General features: G+C 36.8%; 1 long non-coding RNA gene across 3 annotated transcripts in view; it reads right to left on the reverse strand.

The window, feature by feature from the left end:
* Positions 1 to 2,061: 2,061 nt before the first annotated feature.
* The window catches only part of LOC134335550 (uncharacterized), a 44,190-nt gene continuing 30,384 nt past the window's right edge, over positions 2,062 to 15,867 (reverse strand). For 2 of the 3 annotated variants that reach the window (XR_010015612.1, XR_010015614.1), the window contains exons 3-4: positions 2,596 to 2,793; positions 2,062 to 2,500 (exon numbers count right to left, since the gene is read on the reverse strand). This is a non-coding gene — a long non-coding RNA (uncharacterized LOC134335550). Of the gene's footprint in view, positions 2,501 to 2,595; positions 2,794 to 7,174; positions 7,230 to 15,867 lie in introns of all 3 variants that reach the window. The other variant, XR_010015613.1, reaches the window with a different exon arrangement.

Raw genomic sequence — 15,867 nt, forward strand, 5'->3', positions numbered from 1 at the left:
AAATCACATCGAATAAAACAGCTGAATTTAAATCCGTAAACGTAAATTGAGAAAAGTTGCAAAAAACAGAACGGCTTTTAAAGAGGCACTACAACGGGCTAAAACGACTTGAATTACCATTAAATTAAAAAAATCATATGCAAATTATAGCGTGGACATAAATGTAAGGCTAATAATAGCGGGATAAAGAGCCGTTCTCCGTGTGCGTAATGCACTTAGCATTCATGACCGTATCCTGATTTCCACAGCGCTTCGCTTTGCACAAAGCTGCAAGCTGTTTCGGGCAGCTTTTATCCAAAAGAAAGGGAACAAAAATCCAGGAATAATAGAGATTTGCAAATGTTTTTCAACTGATCTGCCTCAATGAACAGTGGATTTTTTTCAGGGTAAGAAAAACAGAAAAGTTGGCCCGCAAGGGTGAATTAGGAGCGTGGAGAAGAGGTGGGTTTTATTTGGTTGGATATAAAATTTAATTAGCGTAGTACAGCCCTTGAAAGACAATAGGGGGCTCAATATGTACCCAATCTGAATCTCACTTGGGATCCAGACTGCGGAAAGTCAAAAGAAGTACAGAGAGAAAGGCGAGCTTTTTTTAAGACAAGCTTCAGAGAAAAGAGGGGAAAGAACCGAGGCGGACGGCAGGTGACTGGCACGCGTAAAACAAGGGGGGACACTTTTGGCACACAGCTGATTATTTAAAAGAGAGAAGAGACAAAACAAAACAAAAATAGAGTTTTCTTCAGGTTTGGCCACTTAGACCAGCTGAGAGTGCGAACAGAACAGAAAGGAGAGGAAGACAAACATAAAACGGTAAAAAGCGGGTGATTACAGACGCGCTCTTGGGAACGAACCCAAATGGTAACACCAACACCGGAGACAAATATCACCTTACCGTCATTAATGCACATACAGCAGAAAAGTCGGGAGCTTATGCAGGAGCTGCTGGTTGATTTGCGCTTTTAGATTAAATTAGCTCAAAAAGAAGAGAGCGTTGAAGAGTCCGTCTTACAGTGTTTTGATGACTGTGACTAATTTGGGCAGATAAAATGTGATTAATGCGTCTTTTCTACATTCTATACATTAAAAAAATCAAACAAAAATATGCGGGATATAAAAATACAGGATGCTTTATCTGAATGTTTTTTAATACATTGATTTGAATTTTTGACAAAATTAATTTTATCATTACCATTTTATTAAAACTCGATACAGTTTTTTAAAGTATTGTCATAGTAAACCTATTAACGTCATCCAAATCGAGGCAGTGTTATTAACATGAACTATAAACCCGAGAAAATATATTTTAGGCATTTTAACAGCGCATATATAACTTTTTTATTTAACTATTTTAATATACAACTATTTCAGCTTTTTCCGAATTAAAATGAAACATTTAAAGCTTTCTTTAATTTTATTGAAATTTATTTTAGGAAATTTTTAGTTTTAGAGCTTTCTGAAATTTTCTGACCAGGTAGCACAGGCTACAGGCCATATTATCGTTCCAGCTTAACTGATAGGAATAAAAGTAATTACTTTCTTTATCATGTTGTAACCCAAAATACATCAAATACATTTATTTATAACTCCACAAGCTAATGCAAGTATATGCAAACTATGTTTTGTTATACTAAATTTGTTTAATTATGATTTTATTAAAGTGCTGTTTTAGCATACAACTCCCCAACCTGCCCCTATATCCCTAAGGAAATCCTTCCTTATCTAGGAACCTCAGAAATCTATGAAACACCTTGCTTTTATACCAAAAGGACTGGGTTTAAAATAATAAACTCCAAACCTAAACTATTCCTCTAAAGCCTAATTTGAAAACATATCCACCTGTAGAAACAGGAGGATGAAACATCCTATCTGTATCTCAGTCAGCTCCTGAGTCCCCCCCCCCCCCCCCCCAATCAAGACCTGCCAAGGTGGTTTAATTGTCTTTGACTAATTGATGTGGTTAGTAAAATAAGAGCTAAGAAGACATATTCAATGCCAATGTTTTATGTCATTCTCTAACAAAAGAATAATGAGAAACAGATAAGGTCCATTTATAGGCTAATGATTAAACAAATCTCTGATGGAGCACACTGAAATAAAACCCACTGCTTCGGTCTCTTAGACTTTGTGAACTGAACTTAATCACTTTACAGATCTTTTTATTACACCCAGCCATGCATTAACACTTTAACTATTTATATATAAAGTAAAACTAAGTTTTATATGTTATAGACACATACTACAAAATTGAATATTTTCTGAGAACACAGTTAGATTTGGAAACAGCTGCTGACAGTCAGTGGGAAACAGAGACAGATTTGCTCAGTGGGTGGACATGGCAATATGTTTAAATCACCATGACATATTACTGAAAAGGGAGTATAACCAATAACTCAATTAAACCCTTAAGTTAATATTTAGGTGTAGTATATTTGAGGTACTAAATTCAGTGAAACTGCACAGGTACAGGGTAAGGACATCAGTCTGGGTCTCAAGGCCAGAACTATAAAAAACATATAATAATTATAAATATTATAACTTAAATATATTATATTATATACTTAAAATTTATGCTACATATAATATATATATATCTACCATGAAAGTGGTGCAGCTGTCTAGTATCAGCTCTTAGCAGGTGCTATCGGCCGGCCTGGTGCCTACACAGACATCATTACATCATTGACTATGCCTGAGGTGGGGGTGGCCAAAGCCCTGCAATGGATCGGTGTCCTGTCCGGGGTGAATTCTTGCCTAGTGCCCAGTGTTTCTGGGGAAACCGAGGCCACCACAACCCTGACCAGGATAAAGAGGTGGTAAAAAATGAAGATAAAATAGAAATGTGTAAGAATACAAAATAAAACGACTGCATATAACTTTGGCTGACACAACATTTACCTAATTTATCAGTCATTTATGTAAAATGCCACCGATAATTTTTATTATTCATGTGTCTGTGACATTTACAAGACAAAAGAAAAAGTAGCAATTGTTATCTCAAAACAAAGAACACTTAGAACAAAACACAGGGCTCACAGACCTTTGCTCAAAGTTTTTAGTACAAAGCAATTTAATGCCTAATGCACTCAAGGGCTACAATTCAATATTCAGGGCAGCCAATAAAGGTCCGCTGTGTGCAGGACTTAAAAAAATCAAAAACTAAAAGCCAAATACCCATTTATCCTACCAGCTAAATTTTTAATCTGTGGTTATCTTGCTCAAGGTCAGAGAAATAAATGCATGTTCATATGTATTTACAGTTCCACTTAAGAAGATATTTCCTCCCCTAATCTATCTGCTTTTATTACTGCTTGGCACCACTCTCACTATTCAATTAAGGGACACCTTCTGGGTCATTACCGAATAAATACTCATTTGCTATTGATGCCAAATGCGCTTTTAGCAATGGGTTTTTCATGTCTATTAGTGTAGTGAGCATACAGTGCAGCTGCCCCAGCAATTCCCATGCTGCCTTTCTCATAACGTGGCCCCTCCCTCTCTCTCTGGTTTCCTGTCTCTAACTTTTAAAATGCCCACTTAGCTCTCCCGCATCAAACATCAATTTTAAGTTGTTGTCATCTGATGTGTAATTACTGGTAAGGGTTTGCCGGCTGACATCATCGCTGTTCCGAACGCAGGGTAAAGTGGGGTGGCATGTGGGTGCAGCGCAAACCAGCCGCAGGACAGATGGGTTTTCAGGTTTTTACCCTAATTTCATCACTAATTTTCTGAACTTTCATTTGGCAAGTAACCCTTCACAAATAATTCTGAGTCCTGTTGTTTCAAGGGTTGTTAATTGATGACCCCTAAGTACCACTGAGGCATATCCAAAAGGCTAAATTCATTTACAAAACCAAAGGTCAACTATGCAACAATTAAATAAAGCAACCTTTTCAGTGAATTACTGGCCTTTAAGATTAAGAAAATGCTAGTAGGAAGTTTGGCTCAGCAACCTTATAAGCATAACCATTTCTCATTATTCATACGTGATGCATTCTATGTGTACAAATTGCTGCCCGTTGTTATGCAAAGGTGAATCTACAAAAAGTCACAGAACAGTCCAGCCTGACATGGCTTGATAAAAAGGCCGCAACTCCTCTCTACATTTTCTGCTAACATCCATGAAAATCCGAGACAAAACCAGACACTGTTCCCAGTACACAGGAGAAAGGAACACCAGCAGTGCATGCCTCCCCTCTTCACGACCTGTGTGTGGGTGGTAGCAATTAACCACCATGCAAAACACAATCATTTCAGCAAAAGACAGAGGAGAAAAATTCAAGCGTATCCCCCTTTCTCCAGCTTGGCAGATTGCGCCTCTTTTCATCCCACGCTTTCACAAATCAGTTTCCCTTTTTCTGCAGGATGGTCAAAGCCCAGACAGCAGCCCTTTTTTAGCCCTGGCTCAAAAGAGTCAGCCAGAGATGTCCGAACATCAATTACATGTTTGTTCACTTTCGGGTGACACTCGGTTGACCCCTGGAGAACCTATGCTGAAAGGGCCGCAAAAAAGTCTCCTCCTCCTGTTGGCCCTTTCCCGGTGCCAATAGACTACCCTCGGGCCATTAACCCATTGTCAACCAAATGCAACTTCTGCATTAATGAACCTATTATGAGGTCTGAAGTCAGAGAATGAGGAAAATAAAGACACCGACTATTCAATTCATGGAGTGGGCCCTGGCAAGAGGACATAATAAGAGACTTTCAATGAAGCAGGTTTAAGAAGTCAGAGAGAACACAAATGAAACTAATCTGTGAATAATTTCTGAAAGTTGCAAAGTCAGGTAATTAAGAAAGTGCCTAACAGCTCTTCAGAAAGTTATTTGCAGTGATAGATAAAAACATTACCTTTGCACAGTACAAATTAGACAAATACTAACATCCAATAACTCGTTTAGCCCTTGACAAGCTCTTATTCCAGAATAAATAGAAATGTGAGCAGTTCTGTAATGTGTATTGATAATTTGTTCTTTAGTGCCATCTTAAACATTAAACTTTGTGCACTTTGTGCTGAATCTGCAGGTTGTTGGGCACCTGCAGCTCTGGTAAGTGTGCTCTAGAGAGAACTTGGTCTGATGGAAGCAGTAGGGCCATGGCGCCGGCTGTGTGTGGTATCGTAAAGACATTAATCACTCCTCACCAAAAGCCTTTGCTGACAGCGCCCAGACCGGCTGACTTCCATCCATATTGGCCTGTTTCTTATGTTAATGCAGGAATGGGGCCCACTGAAAATCACCACTATTTGTCCCATTCACCTCCGCACAGAAGGGACTTGACATTTCTACTGCTTTTTTAAAAGCATTATCATAGGTGGAGCTGCCACCCAGCCATCCATCCTCTGCCCTGCAACACAAACACAAGCCTTGGCGCATCTTGCTCACTCACTGCGACCAATGGCCCATCCCTAAATGGTCAATGACTTTTAAATAGTAGGCAATAGAGTGAGCGTGAATAGCAAACCAGCTAATTTGACTCTGTCATTCCCTCATTCGAGTCCATCGCCTTGAAAACGACTCTCATTAAAAGCCCGAGGCAAGCTTCCAGATGATTGAGGGCTGTTATTATGAACCTCAAACAATTAATGTCACATTACTTTAAATGCATTATCCCCTTCATTAAGCATCTTACGTAGCAACCCACTGGAACTTTTAAAAGCCATATATACATGAGTAGAGCCAAAAATGAAGAAAAAAATAACTGAAAAAAGAGATGGCCACCCATGCGCATACAAATTTTATTATATAAAGTGAAAGGTTAAATGTGGGGGGGAAATCTGCATATTGAGAAGGGTTGACATAATAGAAAAAATATAAAAATACTGCAAAATTCAGTATTTTTTGTAAAGTATAAGCCTGTATTTCTGTATCTTCTGGGCAGTAAAACAAGTATTTTTTTAAGTAGTTTATTTAATGAAAGGTCTTGTTGTCACTGTTTGGCTTTTATTTGATTGTCTGAGGCATATTTTCATAATTAATTCACTTATCTTCACCAAAAAGGTGACATATAAAAGCTGGTTATGAAATATTGAAACAGTGTCTTGTGTATATTAAATACAAATATTTACTATAAATATATGCACAAAAATATTCATTCATTCATTGTCTTATTTTACCAACGCTTTATCCTAATTAGGGTCGTGGTGGGTACAATTCACTGTAGGTGAAATTCTACGGAGGTTAGGAAACACGCTGGACAGGTCGCCAGTCCATCACATGACAAACACACACATTCACACCTAAGGCAATTTTAGTAGCTCTAATAAACCTGACTGCATGTGTTTGAACTCTGGGAGGAAGTTCCCAGAGGAAACCCACACATACATGGGAGACCATGCAAACTCCACACAGAAAGGACGTTCTTGTTTTCAGATGCCACCTGCATGAAAAGTATTGGGACACATCACTTTATATCACTTATATCACTTTAAATCATTAAATTTGGGTGTTTTATTCAGTCTCATATTCACAGACCACAGTAAGTTACAGAGTATGGTGGCCAAGTGCTGAGGTGCATAGTGCATAAAAGTCACCAACGCTCTGCTGACTCAATAACTGCATCTGGCTTTAACATCAGCACAATTAAAACTGTGCAGCTGTGCACCTGAGCAGCTGCATGTGAGCCTTGCATCATATAGTGTTGTAAAGTACTCTACCACTGGACTCTGAAACAGTGGAAACATGTTCTGTGGAATGATGAATCACGCTATCTGGCAGTCTGATAGATGAGTCTGAGATTGGCAATGATACCTGGGTTTTAATCTTGCATCTAGTCACTGTCTGTGAGGAGTGGCATTGTTCTTCCAGTTTTAATGTGGGTTTCCTTCAAAGCTGTGTTTCTCTCCCAGCTCCCAAATACTGATGAGGCCCCATGATGGATTTGCCCTGACCAGAATAAAGCGGTAGTAAAACAAAAATTAAATTAAAATAAGTGAAAAGTTTGAAGCAAATAAACAGAAATCACCACAGAAATCATTAACTGTCACATAGTCTGACAACATTCTGCTGAGATTTGGCCACACTTGTTTAGACAGGCTGCTGTGACAATAAGTAGCTTGACAGTGTGTGTGTGTGTGTGCGTGTGTCCCTGTGTGTGTTTTTTTAAATTGTAAGAGATTTCTCAATCAATAACTACTTACAGTTTGGCAGTACATTGGCTAAATTGAGTATGCTTCGCTTACCCTCAATATTTCATAACTTGAGCTGGTTACCTACTGTGAAATGAATAGGTAGGGGCTGAGAGAAAGAAAGAGATGAAAAGAGAGAGAGAGAGTTATCAGATCATATTATAACTTAATCAAACTTTTCATCTCCCTTAAAAAACTTAATACAAAAACAATTTTAGCGGCCACACCGCCAACGCTATAAATTGAAAGTACAGTATAGCGACCCAGATTGATCCAATGAAAATAGAGTGAAATGGCTTTGTCAATATTTTCTAAAACAGATTCTCAGTTGGGGAGCCCAGTGTAGCCGTTGGTTCACAAGAATACACAACACATTTAAGCAGGCGTAATGGTGGATGCTCCAGTGCTCTCCTTGCTTATTGATGGTATAGCACTGATGGTGTATTAGCACCCTTTCACTGTGAATTACATGTAATTGCAAAAGTTTAAAACAGAAGCTTAGCAGTAATCCATACTTTTAGACCAGATAAATAGAAGGTAAAGCTAGAAAACAGCCATTCGAGAGTGCGTAACAAGCCATGAGAAATTATTTTGGCAGTACAGTTTCAATTAATTATATTAAAACAGTTGGGCCAAGGGATTAATTGACAAAAAACTAAAAGAAAACACATCAAATAATCATAACAAGTAAAAACAAAGGTATTACAGTCTGACTGCAGCATTTTAGTGACCACTAAACCACTGACCACTGAGAAGTAAAGACCAACTTTTTGCTGTCAAAACTATGTAGACACACCTTTTTAACAACATCTACTGCTAACAAAAATAAATTCTTTGGAGCAATGGAATCATTTAATGTATTCGCACTTCACTAGATCAAGCATTAGTGAATGCAAGGAGAACACTACTGTTGGCTAACATCATTGCAACTGTAAAGTTTGGTGAAAATAATTTATGAACTGGGCGGCTCATAAGTTCCACTAAAGGCTTCTAAAAGCTGCAGCATGCAATGACCTTCTTGACAAGAATTTGTTTAAATCTTTATGGCAAACATTTGGGGAAGTCCCTGTTTGACATTGCCCCTGTGCATTAAAATAAGTCTGTGAAGAAATGGTGTGTCAAATTAGGTGTAGAAGAATTTGATTAGCCTGCACAGCATCCCTGGACTGGAACCCTGATTGCCAGCAGATCCAAGCGCAGTAGCCTCATAGCTTCAATGCAGTTCTAAAGAAGCAAATATGTTATGGATAATTGGTGGCATTTGGAATGAGTGCAAAGTAGAAAAAACCTGCCCCAAATGCTCTGCAAATTGGGCCAGTGATAGCTCAGTGGTTAAGGTACTGGACTAGTAAACAGAAGGTTGCCGGTTCAAGCCCCACCACCACCAAGTTGCCACTGTTGGGTCCCTGAGCAAGGCCCTTAACCCTCAATTGCTTATCGTGTTCCGCTCATTGTGTAAGTCGCTAAATGCTGAAAATGTAAATTAACATTAGAGGCCTTAAATAATTTAATGTATTACATGTAGTGCCTAATTTTAACTATTTCTACATGCTATTCTCATGTAAAACATGATGGTACTATATCTATTCCTCAATATCTCTTAAGTTCCAACAGGCCACATACTGTTTAGGAATTTCTACAGTAGTGGTGATGGAACAAACTGAAAAGCATGATTTGAGTGCTTTCTATAATCTCTCTTTTGAAGCTCACTTTATTGTAAATCCTACACTGGCCTTTTCACACAATGTGTCCAATGTGACATTAATCCACTGGATACTTGGTTCTGCTTTCTGCCACCCCCTGCTTTCTCTTTACCACAGTACGTATCTTCCCATGATAAGCTATTTAGGAATTTGAATACATGAAAAGATATGACTTTAAGCAAAATTCCCCATGACTGTGCTATCATGGTGTACAATTGTATTAGTCACTCAGTCATAACCTAAAGCCTCTCTTTCTTTCACATTTTCAGGAAGCAAGAAAGCTGGTTAAGACCCTGAGGTTCTTTCTTCTCTCTGATGGACATGCTCTTCAGCACAAGGAGTAATATGAGGAAAAGAACTGGCAATCTTTTTTTTCCCTCCCTATCTCCCAGCCACTTGCAAAACTAAGTCTCGATTTTCCACATTTCAAATAGCTGCCGTTTTTTTGTTTGATCTAAAAGGACTCCAGTATAGCAGAGATGTGATAGTGTCGAAAAAAGGTTTCTGAACAGCAACTTGTGTCTTTTTGTTCCCAAAAATAACTATTGGGAATTTTGTAAAAATGTTTTGGGAGCTGAAAAACTACACTGAACTTGATCTTTAATTGTAAAATGGTACTACAGTTTTTATAGTTTATTTGGAAAAATATACTTCAAGGCCAAATGTATGTGGACACCCATTTAAATGACTGCATTCAGGTGTTTCAGAGACACTTGTTGCAAACAGATACAAAATAAAATATAAATATAAAATTTGCTCTCAACCTTGTAACAACAAAAAGCCCTTTTTAATATGACAGAATCACAGATTTTGTTGAACTTTTCTAGGTTTGGATTTTGTTTGTCTTGTACATTGTCTATTTTATATAATATACAGCCATAAAAACATGTGGTTCAAATAAAAATCCTCCTAATAAATATTTAATATAGTATAGTATGTGGGGTGCTCGGGTGACGCAATATGAAGCGATGATTAAACACGACTTGTAATTATATAATGTATGTTTAAACAGTTCTGAATACTATTTGGATTATGAATAATATTTTAATATTAACATATTTACTACCAGTAATATTTATATTGCTAGAATTAATATTAATATTAACATTATCAATAACACAATGAACTTTAAGTCTGCTTACAAGATGACCTCTTACTGGAAAGACTAAAACATTACCCTAGTGATCAGAAATCAAACCTCAAAACACAAACACTAGCTCTCAACCAGCTCCTGCTCTGACCCATGGTGTGAATTTATACCTGCCCTGTAAAAACACCTGGGCTGGAGGTCTATTTATTACTACTGTATTTTGTCAACTAGTTCTGAAAGCATCCACATACATTAAAGTACATTTAATTACAATTTTAATTTTAATGATTTAATTACAAAACATGACTAAAATCTAACGAATTAAATGCTTTGTTTCTATAAACTTGTATTTAATCATTTTTGCTGTAATGGGATGTAAACTGTTGCACTTCACTGTAAGTGTCATTAAAGCAACATGTGGAAAGTGGATTATAAATGGCTGCTTAACCAATTAAACATAACAGTTACTTAAAAATCATGTTAAACTGATATCAGTTTAATCTCAATTTTCAAACACAATACTGACAAAAAAGAAGTCTGTTAAACATTTCATTTATTTATAGAGCTTATCAATTTCCAGTCAGAACAAAACCTATTGGCAGAACACCAATAAAAGCACTCGATAGCTAAAGTGCACCCACCACCCCCCACCCAAAAAGGCTACAGGAGACAAATCACCTTCAATTTAACAAAAGAAGAGAATTACTGAAGGAACCAAATGAAAATAAAATTACTTAAGATAGGTATCTGGCTGAACTGATAACACATAAAAGCTCTGGGATGAAAAGGAAGAAAATAGTTGCTGTTCTTGGAAGAAATCCTCAATTTGATCTCTTGAGTGTATTCTCCCTTCTTATTACTTTCGCTATTCGCTTTTATTCATCTACCTATCTGTATTTAAAATGACTCAATTACCCAGAACCCTGTGGTGAAAATTACACATGTTTTCCCCATATTTCCTTTTTTGGGGCTGAGACATAGGGGACCTCAGGTTGCCCCTGCCCTATCCCCCACCCGCTCTATCCTCTGTGTGATTTCTCACAACCTCTATTTCTTTCTCCATCTGTTGCAAAATGCATGCTGATTATGAAGTGGTTATGGTTGTAGGTGTGCTCTGTTTTTAAACAAGAGAATCAGTGTTATCTTAGTTACTTATTTGTTTTAAAACACCAGAGCAACTAATAGTTAATGCAGCATAAATATTTTGTATAATACATAAAACACATTTAATATATTTATATATGTAAGTATATGTTTTTTTTAATAAAGCCCCCCCCCTTACATGTATTAATTAATTCAGTGTCTGTTTTACCACTGCTTTATCCTGGATCCGATTCAGGAAACACCTCGGACAGGTAGCCGGTCAGTCACAGGGCAGCCACACAAACACATTCACACTCCCACCTAAGGCAATTTTAGGTGCTCCAGTTCACCTAACTGCATGTCTTTGGACTTGGGAGTCAAAGGGAGGTTACCGGAGCACCCAGATTAAAGCCACACAGGAAGAACATGCCAATTTTAGATAGAATTAAACCAAGGCTCTTCTTGCTGTGGGGCGGTGCTGGCCACCACTGTGTCACCCTACCTCACAACCATTGTTAGTATATATTTGGAAAAGTTTGCTAATCAGGATGCCCACAACAACATTTAATAGAGTCAGTAGTTTTTACATCTAACACAATTTACAAACTTGGAGTAAAACACAGTTTGTGTGTAACTGTTGCAGTAGTTTGACAGAATATTACACACACTAGTCACTTCTAGAAAACTAACTAGTTAGGCTAGCTTACAGCTTACATTTTCTGTATTATTGTTTCAAATCAATCAGTTAAGTAAACTAATATAGTTAATATAGTTTGTGTGTGTGTGTGTGTGTGTGTGTTTGCAACCTGTCTGAGGAGTTTCCTGCCTTTCGACTAAGAAAGCAAAACAGTGAAAACAGTGAAACATTTGAGAAAGAAATTTGTAATTCTCCTGCTATTCACCAAACCCAGACTCCATCCATGCCAGGAGGAGAACCACAATTTGTCAACCCCACAGAACACACTGCCTCTGCTCCAGAGCCCAGTGGCAGTGTGCTTCATACCACTACATTTGACTGACACTTGGCATTTTGCTTGGTAACGTAAGGACTGCATGCAGCTGCTTGGCCATGAATGCCCATGCCATGAAACTGTGCACAATGCCCTTTTTAAATTAACTTAGTACGTTATTCACATTTTAATTATCTTGATCTGTTCTTTTGAATACTTTAAAGTGTTTTGTTTGCTTTTTATTAAAGCAATACCACCATTTTACACTGTAATACTTTATACTGAGAGCACCTTAGCACACAATTTATCAATGGCAAAAAAATCTAAAACACACCTTTATTATTTTGCCATTGCTTTGTAAGGTTTTAATTAGTTCCTTGCAAAATTACATCAGGCATGCTTTACTTGCCACAACCTGTAGTCCATTATTCATTTCTAAAAAATTAATAATAATTAGTAATTAAATTAATAATAAATTAAATTCATTTTTCTTACTTAAAGTCACTTATCTACATATGCAACCAATTCTTTTTAGACTATTAACATCCTTAGTTTATTCACCCTTCTTTAGTAATGAAAGCTTGTGTGTCCTTGAATCAGTTTTCTAAAGAAGTCAGTCCGTTTGCTACATAAATAGTGTTTTAGTGGCGTTATTATGTCTTTCTATGTTACATCTCATTTGTTAGCAGTAATTGGCTTACAATTGTCTGTCTAAAGCTGTGAGTATTCAGCCTCTTTCTATAATTTATTTATATTTCTCAGAATCATGTGATTTTAACAGACCGTCACTCAGATATTATCTGAGCCCCATCTGGAAATGCCTGAATAGTCAAGAGCTTGTTGCCATTGATGTTACACATTCATTTTCCACTTGTTCTGATTGTTTTATTCAGATGAAAAAGAAGAGCTGTGCGGATGCTGAGGCATTGGAAATGCACTGATGTCAGATGGGACCCACACAGATTGCAAAGGCACTCTTATTCTTGCATTTGGCTGGCTTTTGTTTGAAGAGCACTTTATTGACCATGGTTTTCCACTTGGGAAGGCCTCTTTATACACAGCTGATCAAGCTTTTGCTGAGCATAAACACAAGCAAACATATGCTTCAGTGCACAGAGATCACACATGTTATTATGCACATATGTACATGGCATATTTTAAGATACAGAATGTGACAATGTACATTTTTACCATTTAACATATCTGACAACAAACCCACAGGAAATCTTAACTGCAAAAAATTCCCATGAGCTGCATATCCACAATAAAATAGCCATTAAAGCTACAAGTGCAATTTCATTATCATCAGACAATTTAAAAATTGTGATTTTATATAGTTGTGCAAAAAAACACACAAAAAAAACCACAATAAAACCACAGGGCTCTGGGGACTTAATAAGCTACCCTCAAGTGAAATGAGAATATTGATTGAGATAAGATGATGTAGTATTATTGCCACCCCAGGGTGTGGTGGAGGCCAAAGCCATTGAAGAGCCAAGCAGCTGGCAAGAGGTTAGAGACCCCCTCACATGCTCTTCCCCCAACATAGACTTGCTCCTATTCATGGTCTTGTCAATAGTTGACACTAGTTTCACACTACAGTCCACATAAGAGAGTCTGGGTAAGCGTTTAGACTAAATTTTGACTGGAAATCTGAGTGCCCGCTCTGCAGGAGGGAGATGGATAACATAAGAAGTGACTTCCTTCATGATTGATAGTAGCATTATTATTGAAGGGGAAGTGAAAACTTCTGGCAATGTTATGTATGAGAAGAAGATGTAAGATATAATTTGTCTTTGAAAAGAGTTTTGCACTTTTTCAGCACAACTTTAAATTAAAGTATTGTAAAAGCTGAGAGGTAAAATAGAGCAGTTTACTGGCAGCTTACTGTGATCCTGTCAAATATTAATATTTTACGATTCTACAGAAATTACAGTAAGCGCCAAGATGCTTAATGCCCCAAGGCACTATTTTGACTAATACCGGACAGTAATGTGCTCTTTAAGGTAAAACTAAGCATAAACCTATTTAAATGTACCATGTTTACAACCAAGCTCCATCAGTGAGCAGTACAGTTATGTGTTACTAAAGCAGCTAAAACTTTCACTTTAAAATAAAACCTTTATAGGTCAGTAAAAAATTTAATTAATTTCATAAGTGTATGTAAAATGTATAAAAAGCTTATTAAAATATGTATTTAGTGTGTTACATTTTTTGTATTAAACATATGTTTTATTCATTTATATAAATTCATGAGTGCACAAGATTTTGTGTTTGTGGAAGTTTGCACCTATTTAATTATAAGAGCATTTGTGAGGTCAGGCACTGATTTTTATTTATTCCTGTTCGTATTAAATTTGTTTTATGTAATTGATTGTACACACCTGTTAATAATATGTGAGGCTGAAACACCTGAACTCAATAATTAAGGACTGATGTCCACATACTTTTGTCCACGTAATGTGACTTATTGATAATTCACTGAGCTAGTAAGAAAATTACTGTAAATTTAAAACCTAATTTAAGGATTAAAGGATTTTTAAGTTAAGGTCTAGGTTAATGTGTAATATGATATAAAGCTCATTATGCACACCCCAACAGCTACAGGTCAAACAAAAAAGTAACATTTTTGTAATGTGTCAGAAATATATATATATATATATATATATATATATATATATATATATATATATATATATATATATATATATATAAAGTGTGTTTTACAGAAGTCATTATTAACAGCTAATGAATGGCTATTAAACAGACATAAATCATTTTTATTCTTTATCCTTTTCATGTTTTACCACGGCTTTATCCTGATTAGTCATGGCAGGTTAGACCTCTGGGTAATCACTAGTAGCACGTCATGAACAGATCACCAATTTATCTAGGTCTCAACCATCCTCCCCCAGACACAGCAAATCATGTCTGTATGTAGACACCTGACTGGCTGATTGCACAGCAAATTTTAGTAGAGGTCTTCTTTACAAGACCATTCACTGCTCAAATTTGTCCAGAGATAAATGCAAAATTAAAAGTCTTTTTTTTTAATTGGTCACATAATTTACTTTTAGATGTCCAACTTATCATTTTTGAAGGTTACTTCATCTGCATTTTGAAAATGATTAGAAAAGTAATATCACATAGCATTTTTGTACATTGTAAAGCAAATATTTATTACAATTCATTTAAATTTATTACAAAGTTATTTTGTTTCATTAATAGTCCCCACACTAAAATGCATTGCAGAATAATGTAGCACTTGTCACATATTTATTATGCTATTTTAAAAATAATAGGAGTGCACACAAAAATCATATCTCATTTTGGTAAAATATTACTTGGCCTGAACATCAGAAAAGGAATTACATTTATTTTAAATATGGTGTAAATATTGTTGCAAAAAGTGTCCTGGTCAGGGTCAAAGCAGGTCCCCAAACACTAGGGTCCCAGTTCATTGCAGGGCTTCAATACCGCCCCCCCCACCTCGGACATATAGCCAACCATGTATGTGTAGACACCTGCCTGAACGAGAGATTCAAACTGCCAAAGCAATAAACCAATGTTCCACCCAAGTGTCTATTATTAGAACTGTAATGGTTAAGCATTACAGGCTATACCTCACAGTGAGTAAGAGCAAAGTCATCTTTATCACTCCCCTAGCATCACCTTTACCTAGTCTAACCATGATGCTAAAGACTACAAATGAATCTGTGGGACTGATCTCAGATCAGTACAAATGGATAATTCATAGAAATGTCAAGGAAATTAGAGACTTTTTCAGTGTCCCAGTGGGTGAGCTGGAGAGTAATCTGATGTTGGGAATGAGATGCTCTCTGTGGCCTGATAAGATCTACCTTTGCCCTGAAGAACTGATGAACACTGGGACACTGTTCATGGCTGCACACGTGGCCTAGA

Source organism: Trichomycterus rosablanca, chromosome 21 (genome assembly GCF_030014385.1).
Source record: "Trichomycterus rosablanca isolate fTriRos1 chromosome 21, fTriRos1.hap1, whole genome shotgun sequence".
NCBI lineage: Eukaryota > Metazoa > Chordata > Actinopteri > Siluriformes > Trichomycteridae > Trichomycterus > Trichomycterus rosablanca.